Source organism: Lissotriton vulgaris, chromosome 6 (assembly GCF_964263255.1).
Source record: "Lissotriton vulgaris chromosome 6, aLisVul1.2, whole genome shotgun sequence".
In the NCBI taxonomy this organism is placed as follows: Eukaryota; Metazoa; Chordata; class Amphibia; order Caudata; family Salamandridae; genus Lissotriton; species Lissotriton vulgaris.
Genome location: NC_141694.1, coordinates 745709745 through 745721787, shown reverse-complemented (window position 1 = coordinate 745721787; position 12043 = coordinate 745709745).

Sequence of the window (12043 nt, the reverse complement as noted above, 5' to 3'; positions counted from 1 at the left end):
CAGAGACAGGAAATGTCCTACAAATAGCAAATGAGAAAGTGAGGTCCCAAAACCTCAAAAAATGAAATTCATCATGCCTAGTTCGACTGTTGGAAAAAGATTCATGCAACGTGGGGAGTGACCAAACCCCAACACCAATCTTAATCAGAGGTGATAAATGAAGTTAAAGTATCCACAAGTTGGCTGACAAAATGTGTGTTTGAAAAAGACAGCATGCCATCATGCATAAAGGACCCAAACACGAATTAGAATGCATGAAATACCTACATGTTTCATACTTTACAAGGAAAGGTGTAACATTCACTGTTTCAATCTTTACATAGATGACCCATCACAGAACCAAAATGATCATATGTGGGCAATAAAACAAAGAAAAGTGCACCAACATGCTACAGGTTGCTGTTGTACCAGCTAGTTAATACATAATAAAATCACCTTAACAAGTAAAGAGTTTGGGAAGTCCATTCAGATGCGCTGAAGGCACAAACTAATTAGAAGAGAAACTATGGTACACCATCCAGAACCTGTGAAAGTTCAAGCGAAGAAAATTTGTATTCACCTCGGTTAAAGACCTATGCTATACCACCAATAAGTGGTGGAGGCACAAGTCATGGAAATTTGCAGTCATCACATAAGAGGATCTATGGTATACCCCCAGACATGGTGGAGACACAAACCATTTAGTAGATGGTCTATGACATATTACCCAGAAGAGGTGCAAGCATAACTCAGTAGCCTAGGTGAGATTCATGAAGGAATGTATACAAATGAAAGTTAACGGAAGCGGCACGAGAACTTCAAAAGAGTATGTTATGCATAAAAGAGCTAAAAATTGTAGGCCATATCAATTCCAAAACTCTTAACAAGTCCAACCAGAGAAGATGTCCCTGGAAGGTGTTTTTATCCTGGATTCCCTATATCTTGGCTTCTAAACTAGACATCATGAAAGAAGGGTATTGGCAGTGGATGTCAGCCATAAGTAAGGAGGTGGAATGGTCCTATGTGAGGTCCCAGCCATAAGAATCAGAATAGTAAAAGGGCAAGAGATCAGACCCCAAAATCTGGTTGGGAGATGGAAGGGTTTAAAGGAATTTGAGATGGGGGCCTGTAACAAACTGATAGATAGCAATGTAACAGCATACTTAGGCCAAAACATGGATGTCAATTTGTGGTCGGGAGTGTGAATCCTAAGGAACCCATTGCGTCCCCTGGTATTTTTGTTGCGACCCCTACTAACCTTTGCTAAGACGCCGAACAAGTTTATTGGCCTCAAAAAATGATATGCATTACTTGGCTTCTTTTGCCATAAACTAAATTGACAAATAGGATGTCCTCAAATTCAGAGGGCCAAGGCTGCGCCAACATGAGCATGGTGGTTCCGGGATGTGCACTTACTTGTACACATGTGCTTGCACAGGTCAAGAGGCCTTCAGAATATGTTCAGCTGGGTGCTCATTTCAGAAACTGCTGCAAGTGAGTAGGGGGTTTGGCATCATAAAGGTCTCCAGACTACATGTGCATCCAGTCTTTGGCCTCTCTGCAGAGTACACAGAGCGATGTTCATGTATGAGTCAAATATGAATGTGGGAAAGTGTGTGAAGGAGGTACACAACCATAGAAAATGGATAATGCCAAAGGGAAAGAGAACTCTGTGCCACAGATGAATTGTTGGGTTGTCTTGAGGGAGAATGGAGAAATGGAAGATGAAAGTAAGTGCCATATTATCAAGAAGGCGATAACATTATCTCTGCTTTAGCGGCAGGAAACTGCAGCTAAAGCGGCGATAAGGGGCTTGATAATATGCCCTTGTGAATTCACATAGAAGCCCAGGTTCACATCAGAACCTGGGCTTCTCTGGTAATTCACAAGGGCATATTCTTAACGGTAGGCAGTCTAAATATCGAGTTGTTAATGTCGAAGTACCATATTATCGGGTCCTAAAAGTCGATGGTTAGAAATATCGACAACCAAAATATCGTTGTAGAAAATATCGATTTATGTGTGTGTCAATATTATCGAAGACATGAATTTCGAAATCAGTAATATCGAAGCTTAAAATATCGATAGTCAAAAATATCGATATGTAAAAGTGATGTTTTAAAGTAAGTTAAGTAATGATATAGTAAAATGTTGTCTATATATAAGGTAATTTATATATATAATTCCAATAATTTTAGTTATAAGTGTAGAGTTTATAGGGGATAAGGGTGGGTAGTGTTTTAAATAAGTATAGTGTAATTATGGAATATTAAATTTCGAATTTTAAGTAAAATTGTACATTTTCGAAATTTGATTTAAATATTTGTAAAAGGCGAAATTTTATATAAATTTATGGAGTATTGTTAAATTAATTGTAGTTTGATTTTGTGTATGTAGTACAAATTTTTGAAAATATATATTGATATTTAAATATTTACGAAATAATTGTATAATAATTTTTGGAGCAGGATGTAGAGTTTATAGGGGATAAGGGTGGGTAGTGTTTTAAAAAAGTATAGTGTAATTATACAATTTAAAATTTCGAAATTTCATTTACATTTCTAAATTTCGATTATTGAAATAAATATTTGAACTTTTCGAAATTTTATCGAAATTTTGGGAGTATATAAATAAAAATGTAAATGTTCTTTTGTGTATGTACTAAAAAGTTTAGAAAATATTAAATATTTTTTTAAATTTTATAAATATTTGTAAAATAATTTTAGGAGCGGGATGTAGAGTTTATAGGGGATAAGGGTGGGTAGTGTTTTAAAAAATATATTTTAATTATAGAAATTAAAATTTCGCTTTTTAATTAAAATTTCTAAATTTAGAAATTTGAAATAAATATTTGAACAAGTCGAAATTATATCGAAATTTATGGAGTATAGTACAACATTTTTTTGTTTGATTTTGTGTATGTACTAAAAAGAATTGTAAATATAAACTTTTTATATATATTTAACATATATTTGTATAATTATTTTAGGAGTGGGATGTAGAGTTTCAAGGGGATAAGGGTGGGTAGTGTATAAAAAAAGTATACTGTAATCATACAATAATACATTTCGTATTTTATTAAATTATTTCTACATTTCGAAATTTTAAATACATATTTGTTAAATGCGTAATTTTATACACAATTATGTGATGTTTTTTATTTTTGTGATTTTGTGTATGTAGTAAAAAGTATTATAAATATATATTTTCGTAGATATTTAATAAAGAAATGTATCATAATTTTAGGAGCGGGATGTCGAGTTTATAGTGAAAAAGGGTGGGTAGTGTTTTTCAAGGGAAATTTTTAGGGTTCAGGGTCAGTTTTTAGTTTGTGGGTAAAGGGGTATTTTAGGTTTCAGGGTCAGTTTTTAGTTTGTGGGTAAAGGGGTATTTTTAGGTTTCAGGGTCAGTTTTTAGTTTGTGGGTAAAGGGGTATTTTTATGTTTCAGGGTCAGTTTTTAGTTTGTGGGTAAAGGGGTTTTGTTAGTGTTCAGGGTCAGTTTTTAGTTTGTGGGTAAAGGGGTATTTTTAGGTTTCAGGGTCAGTTTTTAGTTTGTGGGTAAAGGGTTTTTTTTAGAGTTCAGGGTCAGTTTTTAGTTTGTGGGTAAAGGGGTTTTGTTAGTGTTCAGGGTCAGTTTTTAGTTTGTGGGTAAAGGGGTATTTTTAGGTTTCAGGGTCAGTTTTTAGTTTGTGGGTAAAGGTTTTATTTTAGAGTTCAGGGTCAGTTTTTAGTTTGTGGGTAAAGGGGTATTTTTAGGTTACAGGGTCAGTTTTTAGTTTGTGGGTAAAGGGGTATTTTTAGGTTTCAGGGTCAGTTTTTAGTTTATGGGTAAAGGTGTTTTTTTAGAGTTCAGGGTCAGTTTTTAGTTTGTGGGTAAAGGGGTATTTTTAGGTTTCAGGGTCAGTTTTTAGTTTGTGGGTAAAGTGTTTTTTTTGGGTTCAGGGTCAGTTTTTAGTTTGTCGGTAAAGGGGTATTTTTAGGTTTCAGGGTCAGTTTTTAGTTTGTGGGTAAAGGGGTATTTTTAGGTTTCAGGGTCAGTTTTTAGTTTGTGGGTAAAGGGGTATTTTTAGGTTTCAGGGTCAGTTTTTAGTTTGTGGGTCAGTTTTTAGTTTGTGGGTAAAGGGGTATTTTTAGGTTTCAGGGTCAGTTTTTAGTTTGTGGGTAAAGGGGTATTTTTAGGTTTCAGGGTCAGTTTTTAGTTTGTGGGTAAAGGGGTATTTTCAGGTTTCAGGGTCAGTTTTTAGTTTTTGGGTAAAGGGGTATTATGGTGTTCTGGGTCAGTTTTTAGTTTTTGGGGTACAGGGGTACAGGGAAAAAATAAATTAAGATTAAATTTAAATTAAATTATTTAAATGAAATTAAAATAAATTATATTACATTACTTTTTTTTTTTCATTTAATTTACGATAGTAATTTACATTGAATTAATGTCCAGCACTTACTCAAATTAATTGGTGATTGGAGTTAGAATAGTAAATTAAATAGGTTCTGTGTCCTGCACTTACCCTAATTAAATGGTGATTGCAGTTGTAATAGTAAATTATTACAGATTTTTGACAAGCAATTACCTAAAGTAAATGGTGATTGGAGTCGGAATATTATATTTATTAAATCTGTGTCCTTCAAATATTGATATTATATGTATATGGGTGTATGAATAATAACTGTTATAGGTTCAGTGTATAGTATGTACTCTAATTACATGTGGTATATAGAAATAGATAGAACATTACAGTTATAATACATTTGCAAAAATATATAAAAATGATTTTGTAATAGGTAATAGAAAATAATTACACAATTTTTGTTGACTATAATTTTTTTTATTGAACAATTGAAAAATACGATCACATATACATTTTATCAAGCTATGTTTGGTATAAATATTAAAAAAAAGAAGGACAATCTTCTTTTAATAATCACATTTTTGAGTAGTTTTCTTGAAAAGTACTTTTAATTTGTAGAGAAAAAGTGGTTAGTTAACATAATGCAATATATGATATTATACATACATAATATAGATATTATTTCTTAATAAAACATTAAACATGTGTAATGAAAAACATAAATCACAAATTTTCTGTAAATATAGTGATATACAGATGATGATATTAATATATGAACACTTTTAAATGTATAATATAATATAAATATCTTTATTAGAACATTTACATCATCATCAATGATTTTTTTAACAATACAATATTGTTATGTATAATTATTATTATTAATAAATACGTTTTAATAATAATAATATTCACATATTCGTCATATTGTAAACAAGTAAATCAGGAAAACAAATACAATATTACACATTTAGTTATATAATAATTGTAATAAATATTACATTAAATATTTCTACATTTTTATACTTAATGTAATAAATATTAAAAGTATGTAAAATATAATTAATATACAGCAAAAAATATGTACATTTCACAATGTACTATGCAATTTTTTGTACATTACACATAATTTCGAACCATTTTTATAACAATAATGGACATTTATAGTAGTACTTTTCACAGTTACATATAATTCGGTTCTTTTATTTTGTAACCACTCTTTGTCTTTTTGCGTTATTTTGGGAAAGGGAAAGTCGCGGTTGGAAGCAGGTTCACGTTTGAGTACGTACAATTCTACTTTTATCTTTTTAAAGTATTGTAATTAAAAATTAAAGGTACTCCTTTGTTATTTTGGGGTTGGTAAATAAAGTATGATATAATGGAGTGGACTCAATACGTATTTTCGTTAACGAGTTTTTGGGCCATTTGAAATAGTTGGAGTTAATGAGTATGTGGTATCATTTAATTAAAATTAAAACAAATCGGAATGTTATGTTTATATATTATGGTATACTCGTTAGTGTTATGTCGGTGGGATTGTTTTGATTTTTTTTGTCTCGTATTTTGAAACAGCTATTTCCGTTTCCGATTACTCTTTTTTTTGGGAAAGGAAGTGTGTTTCAGTTGTTAGAACGGAGATGTATAACATTCTTCCTTCATATTTTGAGTTCTCTGAAATATTTATCACAGTTTAAGATAACTGTCGTCATTTTCAATGGCATTTAAATAGTCGTTTTATTTGGATGATGGATAGTTTTAGCACAGTTAATAGAAAAATATTTAATGATTTGTTGGATTAAGTGTTTGAGATTTACACATTGTATTGTCGGTAAAGGATTAATCTTTATGATGTTCTATTTAAAGGTAAGTTATTCATTTTTATTATTTTGTTTGGATGGAAACAGTATTTAAAAAAAAAAAAATTCATATAATGATATATTTATTTAGTCTTTTTATAATAGTGTAAAAAATTAATTTTGACTAAATAAATATAGATTTATTATATTAGAATATGTGTGTTATCATATTCAGGATATTGTTTGATGTTTATCCATTGATTTACTTATTGCAATAAGTTTAATGTTTTGGCTATCATTTTTAAATATTCCAGTCCTCTTGTTGTAGGATATAGTTGGACTTGCTGTTGAAGATATAGATACATTTGAGCAGTTTGTCTAGAGATTTTTGGTTTTAGTTGTATGACAGATTGCTCTATACGTAATTCCTGAAAGCTTTGCTCTTTTTGTATAGCTGTGAGTAGCTTGTGTAATGTGGGTGTTGTACGTCCAGTAGAAGAGAGGAAGGCATTGTGCCAACCTTCAACAGCATTGTTCGTTTTTGCCTCTTGGTTCAGCGTTGGTAGATACACATTCCACCAGGGAATTAAAAATTTAGGCTGGCGTCTGTGGCCTGACCTATGTAGTCTTCCTACCCAGTTGTCCTCAAAGTAATCTAAAAGTGGGGCGAGTCTTTGCTCATTTTGGGTGTAGAAAGGACTTTCAATTAATAGATTGTAATGTTCTGCCACATCAGTTACTGGTACATATGCCAGAGCAATGAGATGTTTGATTTGGTATGCAAAAGTTATATTTGTTGCATACTCAACACTAAGGGCAGATTTTTGTAAATGTCTCCAGAGACATTGATTGAAATGAAAATAACATCCTTGAATGGATGTGTGTGGGTAACTTTTCAAAATAGAATTAATCATAGCTTGTTCGAAGTCTATGATGATTTTCATTGGGAAGTAGTCAGAAGTTTGTTCTTTTATTTTTTGCAAAATTTCTGAGTAAGTTGTGGCTTGTTTGTTCGGTAATAAACAGTATATGAAGGGGATACAGGTATTATGATATTGCCCATGAATTGTGTATAATTGGTAGAAAGGTTTTGGGCATATAGAAAAAGTTCCATCCATCATCCAAGTAGCACTTTCTGTTAATTTTTTCATATTGTTATTAGTTGCAAACATTATTATTCTTTTGTCCTTGCTATGATTATCATACAAAATAAATGGCTCGTCATTATGAGTGATTACAAGCTCAGGCGGAATTATGACTTCCTCAAAAGTTCTAGGAGTTGGTATATTGGGTCTACTTGCTTTCTTTGTCCTTGCTATTGTTCTTTTAATGGAAGCAATAGATGGTAGCTGACCTCTTGCTTCTCTGGGAACTTTAGGTAGTAATTCTTTCAGAATTACGTTGGTAGGTAGTTCTGATCTGCTACTTAATTCTTTGATATTCTCGAGAGTGGATCTCACTTCGATTTCCGAGATATTTGGTGGGTGATTATGTTCAGTGGTATTAAGAACACTAGTTTCCCTTGTTGTAGCACGGCCATAGCATTTAATGGAGTAATATTTCGTACACTTCCAATTTACTTTTAGGTCTTTTTGTTTCTCCTGAGTATAAATGTAGCCCATATAGCATAACAAAAATTTGCCTTTCTGAGATGTAATAAATCTTGCATCATCAGTCATTCTTGAGTTCTGGTATCTAGAAAAGTTAATATATAAATATTAATAAAATGTGAAATGTATAAAAGATTTTAAATAAAGCAAGTACTCTTATAGTAATTTACTTACCAGCAGTAATGTTCTATGTATCGAAAGTAGGTGCTTGTTGAGTCCGATGTTGTTGTTCTATTGCCACGGGCTGTTGAAAAAAAGTTTGTTATAGGAAAAGTTACAATTTTTTTTTTGGTTACATTTTTGGTAGTTTATAACGTCTCTAAAAATACTTTAGTTTAATTGGATTTTAAAAGAGACATTTCCAAGATAATATTAACAGAAGCATACAAAGAGTCATTTTTTGTTCGAGTATATTCTATAGAGTTTATAAGGACTAGTTATGTTTTATTTCTGAACTTACCTAGAGAATTAGAGTAGTAGCAGAATGTTTGTTCTTTGATGTGAAGTATCTGTTTTCTGTAGCTTTGAGGTCTGTTTAGAGAGAAAGTTTATGAAAATTACCAATGCGTTTATATGTCCCATAAACAATACACACTTGTTATAAAGCATTGTTACTTATTTGCTGAAAAGAACCTGGGATGACACATGTATTATGAGTTAAAGCAAAAGAAACATATTTAAGAACAGGATTAAATAATTTTTCACACAGCATTGTAACGTTTTTCCCCAAAACATTCTGGCTTCACAATATGTATTAAGAGTTACAGCCGAAGAAACAAATTAGAGAGTTAGAAATTAGGACACTAATTGTCAAATAACGTTAAGTAAATACTAAAAATATGTAGATACCTTTTTTAAATGTAAAGTGTCCAGTATCTTGAAGTTGAAGTATAACTTTATTTGTTTGTAGAGTCTGTTTAAAGGCAAAGTACATAAAGAAACAACAATTTAGGTTACAAATCTTGGTCTATAAGTAATAGTAAAAAAGATTAGCATTTATTAACAGAGCTATATCATTACTTACTTGTAGTTTCAGGACGAATTTTCTTGCACAGAAGAATATAGATGGTGCTCCCAAAATTGGCAGTATGTGGTCACGAAGAATATTCCTTGCAAGTTGTATGGCTGTTTGTGACTGGTTTATATAGTCTATGTGTAATTAAGTTTGCTATCTGATTGGTCAGATATGTAAAGACGAGTTACTATTGGTTAGTTTGAATTTTTTTTAACTTAAACATTTAAGATATATCTTCTTATATTGTTTATCTAGAGGAACTGAAATGATATATTTATGTTATAAAAAACTCTTGTAATTAATATAGAATATGTACAATGAGTACTAAGTCTAAAAAATGTATGTTTACAATGACTTTATATCCAAATATCGTTAGTGTGCGAAAACACAATTTTTTACAGTTTATCTTACTTAATAATTAGAAAAAAAAATAGTGAAGTCTTTTAAAATGTGTGTATTACTAAGAGAATAGATTTATTGGTGTTATATATTAAAAATTGAGTATTATTTAGCAATCGATATTTTTATATAGACGAAAATAGTGTTATCGATATTTTAGTATTCGATATTATTGTAGTGTGCTATATGTAGTATTGAGTGTCGATATTATGGTAGTCGAAAATACTGTTAACGATATTTGTGTCGACGATATTTTTGTACATCGATATAGTTTGCTCGATATTTTTGTCGTTTTCATGTTAAGTATACGGTGTCGATATTAGTGATATCGATGTTTGAGACTCGATGTTATAGTAGGTCGATTTTTGTGTAATCGAAATTCTGTCAGTGATTCATTATTAACCCCCTTATCGCCGCTTTAGCAGCAGTTTCCTGCCGCTAAAGTGGCAATAATGTTATCGCCGTTCTTGATAATATGGCCCTAAGTACCTGCAGAAGGAGACAGTGTAAAGCTGCCAGCAGGCAGGTATCCTTCTAAAAAAAAATTCCACCTCAACAACAAAGCCCATCAGTCCCTTACTGGACGTATATGGGATGAAGGTCCTAGGTTCGGCCTTATATGGAGCCGAACTATGGGGTTTTGAAGATCTTAGGAAATTAACGCTAGCTGAAAATGAATTTCTTCGAAAAGCTACTAGTGTCCCCATAAGTACCCCCTTAGTGCCGCTAATGTGGGAACTTGGAAAAAAGGCGGTCCAGGACTTAGCCTTTTTGCGTCCGGTTCTTTACTGGCGCCGGCTGTGGACGACAGAAGAACTACAGCATTATGCTCAAGGTCTGAAGGTGGTAATGGCTAAGGACACGTCCCAAAAAATTCATTGGCTTAAGAACATCAAGTCGATATTTCCAGGTTAGGGATGACTGACTTATGGGAGGACCCAGAAAATGCTCATTTTCCCTCCCAAAAATTATTAAAAGAAAAATATTGGGAAATGGTGATCTCTGAAGCAAGGTCAGAGGGTCTTTCTGCGCACTTAACTAGTCGCTTCATGGACATTAAAGCCCTACCGAAACTAGAAAAATACTGGGACATTATTGCTAAACAACAGGATCGTAAGCTCTATTTCCAGCTTAGAGTAGGATCACTCCCAGTAAGATCTTTTACGGTTAAATGGGCAGATAAAAGTGGAAAAGATAGATGCCCCAATTGTGAGGAGGAACAAGAGACAATCAGCCATTTTTTATTCTTTTGTCCCCTGTATAAAGCCCCCAGATCATTGTGGATCAAGCCTTTATGTAAACTACTCGGGCTTCAAAGACACGCTGAGGCTCTGAGAATTTTAACTACAGACTCGATGCCTATAATTGCTGTTGCCGTGGCAAAATTTTTGAAATGGGCCTGGGTAATCCGCACAAAATACATAGCGGTAAAAATGTGAAGACCAAATTGTATTTGTCCTTGCACTTACGGGCCACCACTTGCGAACTTTGCACAATATTCCCCTGTACTAATGTATGTTTATGAAATAGTTTTTATATCTCTTTTAAACTGTAATTCGACATAGTCTACTCTAGTTTAATACTTAAAAAAAATATATATTTATTGTATGGATCTTTTTTATCTCTATTTGTGTAATATATGTATGTATACTTTTATGACTTAATTGTCGAATAAAGTTTGTGAATGAGTAAATCTGCTGCTGAAGAGGAAAGAGCTAATGTGTGACAAATGGATATAAAGGAGTTCCAAAAATTGTGAGGAGAAAAAGGTCACAAGTGTCTGACAAAGTGAGAGACTGCAGAGCAAAGTAGTTTTCCAGGGAGAATGGTAATGACCGAGACACTCTGAAGATGACTACTCCTTCCACAGACCGCGATAATGCTTAATTCACAGTTATTTTTCAGAATAGAAACATTTTCACAGAAACACCGTTCTTACTTGTTATTTTGATACTGGTACCAACCATTGGCAACTGGCTTTTACTAGCAATAGGTCCATTGTTGTTTGGATGCAATGACAGTAAAGTCACAGACAGCCCCAAATACTGGATAGGTCCCTCGCTGTAGGAAGTGCAGGATTTTGGTTGACATATTTTTAACCCATTGATTTATTCACAGGGGCCATGCCAATCGGTAAAAATCCCTGTTAATACTTATTTGGCCACATCACTTTCAGATAACCCCTCATCACCTTCATAATCCCCTTTACCTGGCTAAGGCTTATTTTAGGGTGCAGGTGCACTGAAAGAGTACTTTGTATAGGCGAATTGTAAAGGAATTTGAATGGTGGCATGAAATTACAAGGTAACTAAAACGAATGTGAATGGTGGCATGAAATTACAAGGTAACTAAAACTGCTGTGGTCTCTTGGTCACATATAAGGAAGTGGGTTGGAAGGTCAAGTACTCCCATGATAATCCAATCCAGCCCAACCTAGTTAATCTCAAAGGCAACTTCAAATCTGTCTCGTTGATGGTTTATGCTGATATGGACCCCTATTGTGGAAAGGCTAGTGCCAGAGTAAGGCGATAGAGCAAACATTCACATTGTTCAGTCTCCTCTCCATAGCTGTTGTGCAGAGCATCCAGAGGCACTGGATCCCCAACTATACTTTAAAACATGTTTGACCAAGGGAGCCTGATGAGAATGCATCTTTTTATTTTAAAAAGAGGTTGCAGCGCTAAGGCTTAGTTACCGCTTTCCAGTGCAGGGTCTGAGTCATAGGGATTGAAATGCATTAGGGCGTTTACTGTCCCTCTCTCTTCCCACTCTCCCTCTGACAGCACTGAGAGCCTGCAGGAAGCAGAGTACCTGTTCTGTTCTACTAAAGTTGTGAAACATCTGATTCGTGCAGGGCAAGGGTTTGAATCAAAATGCAGTTATTCCTTGACAGCCCA